Source organism: Ursus arctos, unplaced genomic scaffold (genome assembly GCF_023065955.2).
Source record: "Ursus arctos isolate Adak ecotype North America unplaced genomic scaffold, UrsArc2.0 scaffold_22, whole genome shotgun sequence".
Taxonomy (NCBI): Eukaryota; Metazoa; Chordata; class Mammalia; order Carnivora; family Ursidae; genus Ursus; species Ursus arctos.
Genome location: NW_026622897.1, coordinates 49,607,184 through 49,620,915, shown reverse-complemented (window position 1 = coordinate 49,620,915; position 13,732 = coordinate 49,607,184). Strand labels below are relative to the sequence as shown.

At 44.4% G+C, this 13,732-nt stretch overlaps 1 protein-coding gene and 1 long non-coding RNA gene across 2 annotated transcripts in view; both read right to left on the bottom strand.

Annotated features, from left to right (window-relative positions):
• Nucleotides 1–13,732, bottom strand: part of TENM4 (teneurin transmembrane protein 4) — a 593,869-nt gene that overhangs the window by 416,201 nt on the left and 163,936 nt on the right.
• On the bottom strand, nt 1,136–11,896 carry LOC130544546 (uncharacterized). The gene is made up of 2 exons (XR_008960917.1): nt 9,778–11,896; nt 1,136–9,736 (listed from the first exon to the last, which is right to left on the bottom strand). It is a non-coding gene; the product is annotated as an uncharacterized LOC130544546 (long non-coding RNA).

Below are 13,732 nucleotides of genomic sequence, written 5' to 3'. Positions count from 1 at the left end.
TAGATCTCACGGGTTGTTTGTTTGTTTGTTTGGTTGGTTGGTAGAGTCTTTATAAAGGAGTTTCTCTACATAAAATAAAATCATCTGCAAATGGAAACAATTTTATTTCTTCCTTTGCAGTTTTGATATTTTTTCTTTTTCTTATCTGATCGCTTTAGCTAGGCCTTTAAGTACTATATTGAATAAGAGTGGTAAGATTGGGCACCCGTGTCTCGTTCCTTACTGTAGAGGAAAATCTTCCAATCTTTCACCATTAAGTATGATGTTAGCTGTAGGCTTGCCATATATGGTCTTTATTATGTTGAGATATGTTCCTTCTATGCCTAGCTTGTTAAGAGTTTGAATCGTGAATGGATGTTGAATTTTGTCAAATGCTTTCTCTGCATCTGTTTAGATGATCATGATTCTTTCTTTCATTTTAATATGTGATGTATCACATTAATTGATTTATGTATGTTGAACCATCCTTGCATCCCTGGGATAAATCCCACTTGTTCATGGTGAATAATGTCCTTTTCATATGCTTCTGGATTTGTTTGCTAGTATTTTATTGAGAATGTTATAATTTATTGGGGATATTGGCCTGTAGTTTTCTCTTCCAGTAATGTTCTTTTCCAGTTTTGGTATCAGGATAATGCTGGTCTTGATGAGTTTCGGAGTGTTCCCTCCTCTTTGACTTTTTGGAAGAGTTTGAGAAGGATTGGTGTTAACTCTTCTTTAAAACTTTGGTAAAATTCACCAGTGAAGCTATCTGGTTCTGGGCTTTTTGTTGTTTTGTTGTTGTTGTTGTTGTTGTTGTTGTTGGGAGATTTCCGATTATTGATCAATCTCCTTACCTATGATTGTTTATTCAAATTTTCTATTTCTACCTGATTCAATCTTGGTAAGTTGCATGTTTCTAAGAATTTTTCCATTTCTTCTAGATTGTCCAGTTTGTTGGCATATAGTTGCTCACAGCAGCCTCCTAAGATCCTCTGAATTTCTGTGGTAGTAGTTGTAATGTCTCCTTTTTCGTTTATAATTTTTATGATTTTGGTCCTTTTTCTTTTTTCCTTGGTTAGTCTAGCTAAGCATTTGCCAATTTTGTTTATCTTTTCAAAGAATCAACTTGTAGTTCAGCTATCCTTTCTCTTGCTTTTGTGTTATCTATTTCATTGATTTCTACTCTGATCTTTATTATTTCCTTTCTGCTGTTAACTTTAGGCTCAGTTTGTTTTTATTTTTCTAGCTCCTTAACTGTGGAATTAGGCTGCTTATTTGGGATCTTTCTTGCTTCTTAACATAGGCACTTATTGCTATGAACTTCTCTCTTAGAATTGCTTTTGCTACATCTCTTTCTACTTTCTGTCTCTCTATGATTTGATTATTCTAGGTACCTTATATAAGTGTATCATACAGTATTTGCTCTTTTGTGACTGGTGTATTTCACTTAGCATAATGTCCTCAAGGTTCATCCACATTGTGGCATGTGCCAAAATTTCCTTCATTTTCTAAGGCTAATACTCCATTGTATGTGTATGCCACATCTTGTTTATTATTCATCCATTGATGGACACTTGGGTTGCTTTTACCTCTTGGTTATTGTGAATAGTGCTGCTATGAACATGTGCATACAAATAATTCTTCAAGTCCATGCTTTCAATTTTGGGGGGTATATACCCAGAAGAGGAATTGCATTATCATATGGTAATTCTATTTTAAATTTTTTTAGGAATCATCACACAGCTTTCCACAGTTGGCTGCACCACGTTGCATGATCCTTTTGGAGGATTACGAGCGACTAAGCAATAGACACAAGGCCACACAGCTTAGGAAGTGACAGTCAGATACCAATGTGGGTCCAACGTGCCCTCATCCTACAGAGCAGCAGTTCCCAAAGTCAGGGTTCAGCCAGGAATATCAGAATCATCCAGCGTACTTATTAAGCATATAGATTCCTGGGCCCCAGGTCTGGGGAAATAAAATCACTAGGGACAGGGCCCAGTGTCAATATTTTCAAAATAACAAACCAACCAACCCTTGGGTGTTTCTGGTGGGCAGCCAGGTTTGATAACCACTATTTTTTATTGTGATAATCATCATAATTGTTGTCTTTGTCATTATCAGAATGTTCCTCATTAACCCTTCTTTACTCACATTAGCTTACTTAGACTTACAAACATCTGGAAACTGTGGGAATGTAAGGGTTACCAGGAAATCTCAACCCTGGGTTTTTGCTCTCTGAGCAACTGAGGGCTTTCAAAGGGCGACACATTTAGCATTGTAATCAACAAGGAATCAGCCAGGCGCCTGCCTGCCCAGGCCTTTCTTAGATTCCTGACTAACACTCATTAAGCAGTTCAAGCCAATGTGTTCCTAAGTAAGTGTGTGGAGAGGCAGGCTGTTGGCATTTTAATCTCATTAGTGAACTGAAGCCCTAAGACACAGGAGCCACAGAAGCTGCTTACTGGGTGAAATTCTTCACACCCTAGACTGGCTACCTGTCCTTCTGCCGTCTCACACCATTGGCTCCAGCTTTCCATCTTCTCCTGGGCCTTGAGCAAAAGACTCTGGGAAACTAGAGCTTGATGACGTCCAGGGTGCTGGCTGCAGACAGCTGGATAACCGGGTCAGGTGGCCAGGCTGCCTGTATCTCAGAAAAGACACTGAGTTATCTGCCCCAGCCTGATTTGTTGAATTGGCACCAGGCCATGGGCACTGCTCCCTGAATTCAACTGTCTGTGTCCCCCTCCCCCATCCACACTCTTGATAGAAGCCAGACAAGGCTATGGGGCCTTGGGAAAGGAGTATCCATAGGCAATCTTCCCAGCACAAAGCCCTCATTGCTGGAGGAGAAAGGCATGGAAGAGGCAGAAGGAGTGCTTATCTTTTGTCAGTGCTGGACAGCTGAAAGGACTCCAGTGAAAAATGACCTTGTAAACTAAAAAATGGGGGAATATGCAAACTATGTAACTATGACTATCTTCTTCCCTGGGACAGAAATAGTTGGAACTTCCTCTGCAAATATTCATAGACACATATACATTAACACACATATACACTTGCTATGTTCAAAGTAAATCCAGAGGCCAATGTGAAACAGCCTCATCTATCCATTCATTCAACCATTTATCTATCCATCCGTCTGTCCATCCATCCATCCATCCATCCATCCATCCATCCATCCATCCAGTTACTTGTTTACTCAAATATTAACTTAGTGCCACCATGGGCATGAACTATGCTGGAGGAAACAGCAATAATCCAGATCAGAGCTTTATAATTGGGGGATATTTTTTACTGACACATCTAGGAACCTGTATTTCGACTCACCACACATTGTCTATAACTGAATCAATGTCTTGCACAACATATGTAGGGGCTGTTGTGACGAATACACACCGAGTTCAGACATTATTGAATCCACGGCAGCTATTCTGTCTTATATGTGTCTCAGCCAGTGCAAGCTAAAAGTATACATAAATCCTAACCATTGGGAGATTTGGACATGCTCCAGGCAAATGCAAGTGCAGAACGCTAATACATGGTTTCATGAATGGAGAGGATCACAACTATAACCACAGTAACTAACTAAATATGTTACCATGTGTTGGCTGTTATTCTAAGTGCTTTACTTGTTTTTTTTAATGTTTTTTTTTTATTATATTATGTTAGTCACCATACAGTACATCCCTGGTTTCTGATGTAAAGTTCGATGATTCATTAGTTGTGTATAACACCCAGTGCACCATGCAATACGTGCCCTCCTTACTACCCATCACCGGTCTATCCCATTCCCCCACCTCCCTCCCCTCTGAAGCCCTAAGTTTGTTTCTCAGAGTCCATAGTCTCTCATGCTTCATTCCCCCTTCTGATTACCCCCCCTTTCTTTATCCCTTTCTTCCCCTACCGATCTTCCTAGTTCTATGTTCCATAGATGAGAGAAATCATATGATAATTGTCTTTCTCTGCTTGACTTTTTTCACTTAGCGTTATCTCCTCCAGTGCCGTCCATGTTGCAGCAAATGTTGAGAACTCGTTCTTTCTGATAGCTGAGTAATATTCCATTGTATATATGGACCAAAGCTTCTTAATCCAGGCATCTGTTGAAGGGCATCTCGGTTCCTTCCACGATTTAGCTATTGTGGACAATGCTGCTGCGAACATTGGGGTGCATATGGCCCTTCTCTTCACTATGTCTGTATCTTTGGGGTAAATACCCAGTATTGCAGTGGCTGGATCATAGGGTAGCTCAATTTTTAACTTTTTAAGGGACCTCCACACTGTTTTCCAGAGTGGCTGTACCAACTTGCATTCCCACCAACAATGTAGGAGGGATTCCCTTTCTCTACATCCTCTCCAGCAATTGTTTTTTCCTGCCTTGTCAATTTTTGCCATTCTAACTGGCGTAAGGTGGTATCTTAGTGTGGTTTTGATTTGAATTTCCCTGATGGCTAATGATTTTGAACATTTTTTCATGTGTCTGTTGGCCATTTGTATGTCTTCATTGGAAAAGTGTCTGTTCATATCTTCTGCCCATTTTATGATTTGTTTATTTGTTTCTTGCGTATTGAGTTTGAGATGTTCTTTGTAGATCTTGGATGCCAGTCTTTTATCTGTATTAAGTGCTTTACTTGTTACTCCCACAACAAACCTCTGAGGTAGACACGACCATTACCCCACTTTGCAGATGATCAAACTGGCCATGGAGAGCTACCATAACTTGTCCATGGTCCCACAGCAGTAATGAAGGAGCTGGTCTTTAAGCTTAGGACATACAACTACAGAGTCAGTCCTAGAGAAGAACTACTTTTTACTTCACACACACAAAAAAAAATCAAAAACAATTCTAATGTGTATGGGAGTTTATCTACCCTTTATGGGTAGCTTCTGGGTTGGTGATGGGTGGGGGGGTTCAGGGTCCTGCCTATTTCGTCTCCTTTCTTCCAACAGTGGCCTTGAGATTCCTCTGGGAAATTTGACGAGGTGATCATTAGCCCCCTTTCAACTGTAGTTAAGAAAAAGAAAAAAAGGAAAGAGGAAGAAGGGAGGGAGGAAAGGAAGGAGGGGAAAAGAAAGCATAGTCTTGTCTGTCACTACCTGGGAAGAGGTTTCTATTTGTCCAGCATCATTACCAAGATGAACTTGGTCCCTATCCTCATGGACTTATGGTCCAACAGAGAAGCCGGACAGGGATTGGTAATAAAAAGATTGAAAGGCAATTTAAAAAGCAGGGGACCTCATGGCAATGCAAAGCGGGGGTCTTGATGTAATTTCATGACCAGAGAAGCTGGGGGGGGGTGGTGGTTGTGGGGATTTGGGAGGTGGGTGGAGGCGGCTGCTGGGACCACCAGCTGATGGATAGCAGTACAATGGGAAAGGAAAGGGTTTGTGAAGTCTGGGAGGTGGTGTCTCTAGAACCTGGTGACAACTGGACATGGGGCCATGACACAGAGAGTGCTCTCAAGGATGACACCCTGGTTTCTGGCCACGAAGCCAGGTGTGAAGCTGAAAGTAGGGGGGTGTAGAGAAAAGATTCCATGAGGTCCATTAACCAGCATTACACAGGACCCACCACGCACCCTGGGTCCACCACCCACATGACTGTCCACCCTTCCCCAAGAAGACAAAGGCAGGAGAGACCTATTGCCACCAGAGCCCCGGAAAGGCACTAAGGCCAGGAGAACTCTACACAGCCTACAAAAACATCCGTAGGCAGAAGCGATTCAGGAATGTACAGCAACTGCTGGCAGTAAATTAATAATAGATGTGCTGGACTTCCTCAGAAATATTTACCCAGCCGGAGCGGTTAAGCGCTAATAACCGGGAGTGGAACCTGAGCTTTACCTCAAACAGCCCTGACTATGGAAAAGGAAGAAACGTCATCCTGGCCCTTCCCAATGCCGGGGGGGTGGGGGGAGAAATGTGCAGAATACCTCGTTCAGGAATCCGAGGATCTGCAGTCTGCTGGGAAAGTGGAGATGGGGCTCAGCCAGAGGCCGTGGGAGGCACCCAGCGGAAGCAGCCAGCAGCCCAGAACTGCGAACACTTAGGTGATGCTTATCGCCTGTCGGGCCGTCTCAGGACCGTGACTATATTAACACTTGATCCTGTGCACTATTTTTGGGTCCATCATACAGGGGAAGGTGCTGAAACACAGGAGAATGAAGGAACCGGCTGGGACATGATGAAGCTGGGATTCAAACCCAGGCAGGCTGGCTCTAGAGTACGGGACCCCTGCCTTTGCTGCCTCCTGATGCTCTTTCCAAAACAGTCAAGAGAGGGGGCCCAGGAAGAGGAAAGACACCCTCCACCTCACTGCCAGGGCACACTTGGACCATTGCTAACGTGTGTCCTCCGTCTCCGGGCCCTGCTGAGAATTCTGGATTCTTCTCACCAGCAAACACAGTAGCCATTCCTTCATTTATTAATTATTTACTGAGTACTTGCTGGGGGTCCAGACCCTGAGCTCGGCTCAGACAGGGCCTTATATAATGCACACAAAATCTCCCTCTCTGGAAAACTCTCCCTGTGCTCTCTCATGAAGAGAGAGCCCTTTTCTCCTTCCTCAGAGCTCCCATCAAGCCTTCAGGTCATTCTCCTGGATGGAATTTCCTAAATAAGTTCTGAAAAACAGAGGGGTTGGAAGACACATGCAAAAGGGGTTCTGGACAAATAATTTTGAGCAACATGAGGTTAGCATCGATACTGCAGGACTTCTAAGAACCTTGAGGATGCTAGTGGCAGTGAGATCTACCTGGAGCAATTCAGTATATGGCACTTCTCAGATCACTCAAAAGGAAACCCTCCTCCTTTACTTTCTAAACAATGTTGTGTAGGACTGATACATCCTGGAACACAGTTTGGGACATTTTGCCATGGGATAGTAACTACTATGTCAAATTTATGCTTGGTTTTGACCCGTCAGTCCACTGGCAGAACCCGGGAGGCTCTTTCTTACTCATCTCTCCAGTGCCCACCTTCAGCCAGGCCTAGATCAGAATAGGTCTCTGAAGGTCTTCTTTGAGGACGGCACAAGTGAGTGCTGGAGAATACAGTTGTGGGATGCACGGTTGTTCAGAGCTGCGTCTGCCTGCACCTCTTCCTCTGTCTGCAAGGCTGCAGGCATTCTCTTGCCTACACAAATCTCATGAATGGTTTCCTTTTCACCCTGGACACATCTTGTCAGGGCACAGAGGCTCTTTACCATCTGGTGTCTGTCCACCTCTTCTGGATCCTCTCCCACATTCCCCACACATATCCTCAACATTGACTCCACAGAAGTGCAGGCAGTTTCTAGAACACAACAGCGCTGGTCCTCCTCAGCAACCTGGCCTGTGCAGTCGCCCTTTCCCTAATGCTTAGCTTGGACCTCTTGGCTGCTATGAAACCTCGGAGGCCCCCTCTGACTCCCTGTCCCTGAGGTTGGGCTAGATGCCCCTCCCGGAGAGGTCTGGGCTATCCCATCCTAAACCACACCCATCTCCCTGTGGGAGTGGGGCCGTGTCCTGAGTGAAGACACCGCATGTATCTTGTGCCGAGGATCATAGTCAAAGGAGCTGGAAAGCCACTGATGTTATGTAACCCTCCTATTTAAGATGGTTCCAGACCCTGTGTGAGGTTCATACTGGCCTCTTAAAATCCACAGAACGTTTCCCTCCTCTGTGAAGCTCTGCCTGGCCGGGACAGGGCTGCATCCCGCAAATCGGATACCCTCAGAGGCTGGGAACCCCCCGGACCCTGCAGGAGAGGTCTGCTGAACGGACTCACCACTTCGTAACAAAAGAAAAGCACAAAGCCAGGACCGAAGCTTGCTTTGTCGGACCCCCTCCTCCCAGTGTGTTTTCCTCACAGTTTTCCAATTTGTACAACCACAGTCACATCACACAAATGAAAACACAATTGAGCACGGTGCTGTTTCCCGAGCGCTGAGGGAAGCAGAGCAGGCGAAGAGGCAGGAAGGAGGTAGGAGGGAATTCGGGGAGCTGGAGCCAGGCCCCTGCAGAGGTGGCTGGGCCTCAGACTCTGCCCGTCTGTGGGTGGGAAAACAATCGCTCCCCTTGGACAGAAAGCACAGGACTGCCTTCCAGGGACGAAGGTGCCAGACGGAGCCTACTCAACGGAACGCGCCATTTCACCCATTGGCAGGGAAATGAGAGACACGGAATCAGCAGAAGGGGACCTAGCATCTTCTCAGCTCTGCTCCCCTCCTGGCTCTGCTCTTAATTCCCCTCTTTGCTGGGCCTCAGATTCCTCTTCTTAAACCAGTGACTCTCAAGATTTTGGGCTGTGACTCACAGTAAGGAATACAATTGACATCACAACCCAACATAGACACACAGATAGGACGCACATGGAACTTGAGTTTTGCTTATGCTTACCCTTACTACCTGCTGTATTTTCTATTCTTTTCTATTCATTTATAAATTATAAACTCATTTTATGAACTTTTATTGAAGCATGATGTAAGAGAGCAGTGTGTACCCGTCCTAAATGATGAGCTAGAGAAATACTCAGAACTGAAACCACCCACGTAGCCGGCCCTCAGATCGAGAGATGGAGCATTACCAGGCCCTCGAAAACCCTCTGTGGACCCCATTTACCAACTCTTCCCATTTACCAACTCTTCCCCCAAGGGTAACCACTGCCCTGACTTCCAACAGCCCAGATTAGTTTTGTCTGTTTTTGTGCTTTGCAGAGGTGTAGAAAAGGTTCTTAATGCCTGGCTTTTTCTTTCCACATTGTGCGTGTGAGGGTCACGGATGTCACTGTGTACAATACTGCACTGTGTGGCCATGCCACAGTTCATCCATTCCACTGGCCATGTTTTGTGGTGGACATGAGTGCACATGCCTCGTGGCTGCGTATCCAGGGATGGGAGCCCTGGCATGGGGATGGTCAGCTTTGGCTGTTGCTGCCACTTTTCCAAAGTCACTATACCAAATTACACGTCGACCGGCCCTGTAGAGTTCTAGTTGCTTCACGTCTTTGCAACACTTGGTATGTATCTTCCTCATTTTAGTCGTTCTTGTGCATTCACCATAGTCGGTCTCTGCGGGTCTCATTTGCAATTCTCTGAGAACTGATCATCGGTACGTATGCTTATTGGCTATTTGGATATCTTCATTTGTGAAGTGTCTGTTTGAGCCTTCTGCCTTTGTTCTATCAGGTTGTCTTTTCCCTACTGATTTGTGTGAGTTTCCTCTTTTTTCCCACTATAACTATTTTGGATACAAGAGTTTTGTTGAATATATATAAAGCACATATCTTCACTCACTCTATGGGTAACTGGGTTACACTGTTTCACTTTAATACATGACAATTTTGAACCACCAAATTAATTTCATGACCCACTAATGGGTCAGACAACATACAATTTGAAAAACCCCACAAAATAGGACTATGTAGTCTTCCCCGGGTCTGGATACCCCTGAAAGGGGCACCTCTGACAGTGGCACCCACGACAGCATCAGCCTGGAGCAGCACCCATGGGTGTAAGGTCAGTAGCTGTCTGGAGAACAAAAGCCATGTTGGCTATATTTAATTTCCAAATTAAAGAAAAAATCGTTGTGCCACGCCTTGAATGACATTACAGTTCCCAGTTCTGAATTTAAGATTTGTCAGCCCCAAACCCAGGTGGACGAAGGCAGCTCAGAAGGATGGTCGAGGTGTGGGATACCTCTGGAATTAGCCTTTCTAGCAGGCTAGAGGGTGTGCTCACACATGTGGGCTCTCCATCCACTGAGGTGCCTGGGACCTTGGGGGAGCATCCTGGGACCTTGGGGAGGTGCCTGGGACCTTGGGGGAGTGGCCTAGGACCTTGGGGAAGTGGCCCTGTGAAATCTAAGATACCTCATGAAGTTCTTTTAATCCAACAGGTCAAAATAACTTTCCTTAAACTGATAAACTCCATGAACCCTGAGAAAATGGCACTTACACATCCTGGGCACTCACCCATTGTGAAGGGTAAATTCTACACTGACTCTCAACCCCTCAGAGTAGACCTGTCCAGAGACGTCAAGCTCCATGAAGGCAGAGACTGGCACTTTGGTTAAAAATGTGGCCAAGATCACCCAGCTGGGCAGTTACAGAGCGAGGCTGACTGATGCCACAGCCTCATTTTCATTTCTGTGTTATTCTCCTTCCAGGCAGCTGGTCACTGTGTAGCGTGGTGACCACATCTACAGCGTCCAAAGAGTCTCTCTCTCTCTCTCACACGCACAGCTGCACGCACGAGCAGACACACAGGCATGTGTGTGCATACACACAGACATTTACACACGGTCATGTTCACAGGCTGTTCTACTCAAGAAATCTGTGGGCTGGACTCTACTGGTTCATTCCACGCTCAGCTCCTTGGGAGTTTTAGCCTCTTGATTTCCAAAGTATTGAATATCCCAGAATGTACAAGTAATACAAAATATGTGTAGGGAAATTAACAGTTTGTAAATCCCTTTCACACTCTGAACACACGTAACTTTGAGGATTCTCAAGGTCCCCCAGGTCGAGTGGGGGTCTAAGGACCCTCCTGGGGACAACAGTCTTTGTTGTCCAGGACTGAGGTGGTACAGCAGCCAGCGGTTGGCAGAATTTGTGTAGTTCCTCAGACCCACCTTAAAAATTTCCCTTTTGACTATATATTCCAGAGGAATCGATCCTTCCAATTCCGAGTTTGAATTTCATAAACCTCCGAGAGTTAAGCTTGTGTTTGCATGAATATTTACAGGATGTGGACACTTCTCCCCATCCCTAATAAGCATGCTCACATATTCTGTCTTATTAGAGTTCTTACCACCTCATGTCCTCCTCCAGCTAAAAGTAAGTAGCTCCATCACTACTTATAATATGAACAGGGACTAGCACTTATTGAACACTCCTACACGCCAGGTAACAAGTGCTTTAGGCACCTTATCCCAGCACACCGCATACAGATCTTGTGCCACATGCATTAATATCCTTATTTCACAAATGAGGAAACGGATGCTCAGACAGGAGAAGCCTACGGACTACAAAGTCAGTAAGTGATAGGATTGGGATTGGACCCAGGTCCCACTGATCCCCAAGCCCTGGCCCACTCCAGTGCCTGGGACAGCGAGAAGCAGCCACCTCCTTACTCCAAGTCAACAGAAATGTCCATATGGAGGTGGACAACATCTTAGGACCTCTTATCCTACCCTCCTTGTGTTCTCCGAGCTCAGAGATTTGAAGGGACTTTCCTAACAGCACAGCAAGAGCAGAACTAGGCCTGCAACCCAAGTCTGGTCTTGGGTTTCTCTCCCTTCAGTTCTCATGGATCTCCTGGGACAAAGGACACTAGTGGAGCTCTGTGTGTGTTCCAGGCGTGCCTTTTCAAGGAGACATTTACAGTGCTGGAAAGAAGGTGATTAGGGCAGGAACTGTTCTTGAAACCAAATTATTATTGAAGGAACAAAGAATAAGAAAAGATGTCAAGGCACAACATGATCTTTGTCTTCAACCATTTTTAGGACTGTCTAATCAAGAAGAAAGAGGCTTGGCATGGTGAGGAAGAGTCGATTTCAAATCCAGATTATGGAAGAATTCTATAAAAATCTTAAATGTGGGGAAATACCAAGTTCCTCTTCAATACAAACCTCCTCTTGGAGGTTTCCAAGCATGGGCCAAATATCTCTACTTATCTATCATCTATCTATCATCTATCTATCTATCTATCTATCTATCTATCATCTATCTATCTATCTATCTATCTATCTATCTATCTATCTATCATCATCACCTATCGAATGGCCCATGGCTCTGAGGCCCTTTCATCTCTAAGTTGCCATAAGCTTTTGAAAGTACTAAAATCTTATAGGGAAGGCAAGTAGTAATCTTATACTCCGTGCTCATTGTTCTTAGGGGAAAAAAGGCATTATAAAATAAGTGGAGATAAAGTCTACCTATTAACGCATATTTAAGAGGTAGAAAAAAAAAACATCCATAACATTAATTTAGATCATGAATACTCTCTGAAGTGTAAAAAAAAAAAAAAAACCACAAAAAAAAAAATCCAACTCACTTTTCTTTAAATCTTCTTAAAAGGGTCTAAGAATAGTCCTTCAAATAATCCTTCAAGTATGCAATTTTAATTTGGACACATGGTAATTTCAGTCTACCTGTTGAAAGAGACAAGAGAGAAATCAGTCATTTTTGATGAGGATGCTGTTCTGACAAGCAGCAGAGAAGATTCAGGCAGCTTGAGGGGCGGGGGTGGGGGGGGGTGGGGTGGGTAGCAGTGGCGGGAGCACCAATGGCAGTTTGGGCCCCAGGCCGAAGACTGGTTTTTGAACACTCAGAGGAAAGGCAACTAAGGTAGCGATCACAGTGCCTGGCACATAGCAAATGCTCAATAAATATTTAATGACTGAATGAGTAAAAGGATACATGAATAAATGAGCGGGATTTATCATCAACCTTTGATGCAGGGAGTTTACCCTACAGGCTCATCTCTTTGACTCTTAGGGAGAAACAGAATTTCCAGGCACTGGGCGTATTATGGAAAATAGCACACAGAAAGGTTCATGGGGTAGTGGAGAGTGTGAGAGCTTTGGAGCCAGCCATGTCTATATTCAAATCCTGTCTTTACCACTTATAACTCTGCAGCCCTGGGCTATCTTATTTATTTATGGTTACTGTTGTTATTAAATGGGATACTTAGCCCATTCATTAATTTTCAGCCCTTCTTTTTCCCTAATACAAGCATTTTAAGGTCATAAATTTCCCTTAAGTGCTGCCTTGGCTATATTCCACAACTTTGATATCTAATATTTCTTTTACCATTCACTTACAAGTATTTTTAAATTTCTATTATCATTTCTTCTTTGACCTATGAGTGAGTTAGAAGTGTTTTTATAAATCTCACTCTCTCTATATTTGAACTCATCTTTCTGTTATTGACTTCTAGCTTAATTGTACTATGCTGGGAAAATGTGAGCTGGAGGATACTGATTCCCTAAAACTTATTGAGATGCATTTTCTAGCCTAGGATGTAGTCAAGTGTTGTGAATATCCCATGTGTGTTTGGAAAGAACATGTATTCCCCAGTTGTTGGGTGTTCTCCCGGGCGAGTTTATGTTTTAACCTCCACGCACACTCATTTCCTTATCTTTAAAAGGGTGTGCATGCAATCCACGTGAGTCTCTCCTGCCATTTAGAATTGCACTCACTGACCTAGAAGCTGTGCAGACAAAAACGGAGAGAGCACACGAGAAAGAGAGCTGGATATTCTATTTCTTGCTTATAACACTATTAATAATGATACCCTAGAGTTACAGAGCAATTGAAGTTTCCATACAATGACCACACCTGCCATTTGGTTTCTTACTCTCAACAGACCCGTGAGGTGTCCCCCAGGCAGGTGGAGGTGAGGACCCACGTAGAGAAGGGACACGTGCCGGTTGGTGCGGTTACTTGTTCAGTCCTCCACACCAGCCTCGCAGGATCCCTCCTTGTTTCCTACCCGCCCCTCTCCACACACACCTGCTCAGTGCGGTCTCACATCCACCCTCATTACCACCCTTCCTGCCCACATCATTTCTCGCCTGCCTGCTCTGCTCCAAGGGAGTTATTAAGTCCCTACTGTTTTAAAAATACAACTACAAGAAGTAAATCCAGACAAGATCTTCTTGGCAGATATGATGCCCAAATGGAGCTGAAGATAAGTGTTGGGTCGTGGGTGCCAGAATATCAGCATCTTGAAGGGGACACTGGTGTTGGTGTCTATCAGCTAGAAGCC